This window comes from Austrofundulus limnaeus, unplaced genomic scaffold (genome assembly GCF_001266775.1).
Source record: "Austrofundulus limnaeus strain Quisiro unplaced genomic scaffold, Austrofundulus_limnaeus-1.0 Scaffold1078, whole genome shotgun sequence".
Lineage (NCBI taxonomy): Eukaryota > Metazoa > Chordata > Actinopteri > Cyprinodontiformes > Rivulidae > Austrofundulus > Austrofundulus limnaeus.
In genome coordinates this window covers 33,516-36,205 of record NW_013953480.1, presented here as the reverse complement: position 1 = coordinate 36,205, position 2,690 = coordinate 33,516, and the positions used below count along the sequence as shown (strand labels likewise).

At 35.0% G+C, this 2,690-nt stretch overlaps 1 protein-coding gene across 1 annotated transcript in view; it reads right to left on the bottom strand.

Annotated features, from left to right (window-relative positions):
- Positions 1 to 219, bottom strand: part of card9 (caspase recruitment domain family, member 9) — an 11,562-nt gene extending 11,343 nt beyond the window's left edge. The window contains exon 1 of the mRNA XM_014030536.1: positions 139 to 219. The gene's annotated coding sequence lies outside the window, so the exon portion shown is untranslated. The remainder of the gene's footprint in view (positions 1 to 138) is intronic.
- Between the last annotated feature and the right edge of the window lie 2,471 nt (positions 220 to 2,690).

Here is a 2,690-nt window from a genome sequence, read left to right as displayed (position 1 = left end):
GTTCTTCTTCTGCTACCTTTCATTTTATTTTGATTGCATATCTTTTTGGTTTGTTTTTTGTTGTATATTGTATATTTTTGATGAAATGAATAAACATTATCAATTCAAAAAATTATCAATTCAAAAAAAAAAATTTACCTGCTGCAGACGCACACACCTGTCCGTCTCTGTTGTTCTGGTTTTCTGGATGAGGGGTCGTTGGGGTCACTTCTTATTCCTCCATCAGGCTCCGCCCACTTTGACTGACTGTGACACGATTGGTTCAAACTCAGTAAATCCTCCAATCAGATCACAGCTGGGTAATGTTCCCACAGCAGGTAAAAATACTGAAGTGTTCCTGCAGATACATGAAAATACTTTTACTACTAATATAAACTTATTTTACTTTTAGAAAGCAGCTGTTTTACTTTATTAATCTGTGTATTTTATAACAGGCTCACATTTAAAACTGTCATTTTTACCAGCTGAAGTAATTCAGACAGAAAGTTAGAGAAAAGAGGAAGAAGAGGAGAAGTGAGGAAGTATCAGCAGGAACAACTGGCAGCAAACAGGAAGCATCAGCTGACAGACAGGAAGTTATTACACAACACAACTAAGTTCTGGAAACAAAAAAATTAAAATCACTGAAAATTATTCAACAAAGCAAACAGGGGGTCTGAAGCACAAGGTCCTCATGGTCCTCATGGTTTTTAATAATCCTCAGGGTTTTTAATAATCCTCAGGGTTTTTAATAATCCTCAGGGTTTTTAATAATCCTCAGGGTTTTTAATAATCCTCAGGGTTTTTAATAACTACAGGTTTGTGTCATCATTTTTTGTAAGAGAAGATTTCTAGTTGTGCGACTCTTCACAATCATTCACACAACTGAGATCAGTTTTTCGGCATCTAAATCATTCCACAAATTTTTGTGCTATTTCAACAAATCATATATCAAAACGTTCAGTTCATTTATGTGAGGGCTGCTATGACTTTTGGTATTTCAGCTATTTATACTATTTTAGCTATTTCACTTTTTTAGCCACTTTTTTTCCATTGAAAATGACTGGAGCTGTTTTCAACATCCTTAAACTCCTTTAAAATGTTTACAGCACCTTACACATTTTGTTCTGGTTATGCCAGTTTTCACTTTCTTGTTGCTAATTTTAGCTTTTTCTGCAATTTTAGCTGAAATTCTGCTTTTTTCGGCTATTCTGCTTTTTTCTACTTTTTAGTGTTTTGTTCTGCTATTTTGTGCTATTTAGGCTTCTTACAGATGCTTTCAGCTATATTCAGCTATTTGCTGAAATTTTAGCTAATGTTTAGCTGCTATTAGCTAAAGTTAGCTTTTCTAAGCTAAACACACATTTTTTTATAACTATTACAATTTGTTTTGACTGAGTTCAGCAAACTTGTGCTCCTTATGCTAATTACAACATTTCCAACTACATTTTAGCTGTTTTACAGGAAATTGTGTCCGTGTTAGCTAATTTACTACAAATTATCACTTTTCTGTACTTTTCGGATTTTTCCTGCAATGTTTAAATTTTTACAGCACTTTCACTGTGTAGGTGGTAATTTCAACTTGTGGCTGCTATTTTTAGCCTTTTGAATACTAATTTTAGCTTTGTTTGCTATTTTAGCTGTAGATCTGCTTCTTCTTACTAGTCTTTGGCTTTTTTAAAATTCTTTTGCTTTCTCTGCTATTTATGCCTCTTACAGATGTTTTTAGCTATATTCACCTATTTTAGCACGTAGTTTTTAGCTATTTTCTGTTGTTTTCAACTGGATTTCAGCTCCTTTTTACTGTTTTTCTGTAAAGTTAGGCTTTTTTGCTTCTTTCAGTTTTTAAATTGAGCTTACTTTAACACTTTTGCCATTAAATATTTTCAGCTCAATTTAAGCAGCTTTCAGCCTAAGTTTTCAGCATGAAGCACTCACACCAGCATTTTCACAAGAAAAGGCAATTTATCTACTTAACATTTCTTATTAATTTATTAAGACTCAAAATAATCCAACATTTATAAGATGAACACCTGATGAACAGCAGGATCTTCTGACTGCAGCTATCAGATTTTTGTTTTTAATTTTAAATCTTTACAAACTTTTCCTGAGCAGCACTCAAAGCTCTTCTAATGTTCATATCATAATTAATTCTCATGTTCCTTTGATATTTATGGTTTTATGGGAGCTATCATTTACAACAAGCAGATCTGGGTCCAGAAGTGAATAAAAGAAGCTGAATATTTCTTTACAATGGCTTTAATAAATCTGCAGAACAGAACAGAAACAAAGAGGAAGTTCAGCTAAAATCCTCTAACTTCCCTTCATCAGTCAGAGCAAAACCCAACAGAAAACAAATCTGACTGAAAGACCACCAGGAGGGGACAGAGATCTTTTATCATCTTTTTCATCTTACAGTCTTTCTCCTTCCTCTACCAGAGACTGTCAAATGGCAGATCTGGGGTAATTTGCAACCCATTAGGCCACCTTTTGTTATGTACATGCAGCAACTCACAGGTAAGTTGACACACCCACCATGCCCAATATTCTCACTCTGTTTCTCAAGGGCTCCTGTTTACAAGTTTTGTCTCTGAAGACGTGGTGTGTTGCGAATGTGGCAGTATGCCCTRTGGGCTTTGAACGCACCACACAAGTGCCTGCATCTGATTGGTCGTGGCGCTGGCTGCCTGTATATAAAGGGCCCTCCCTCA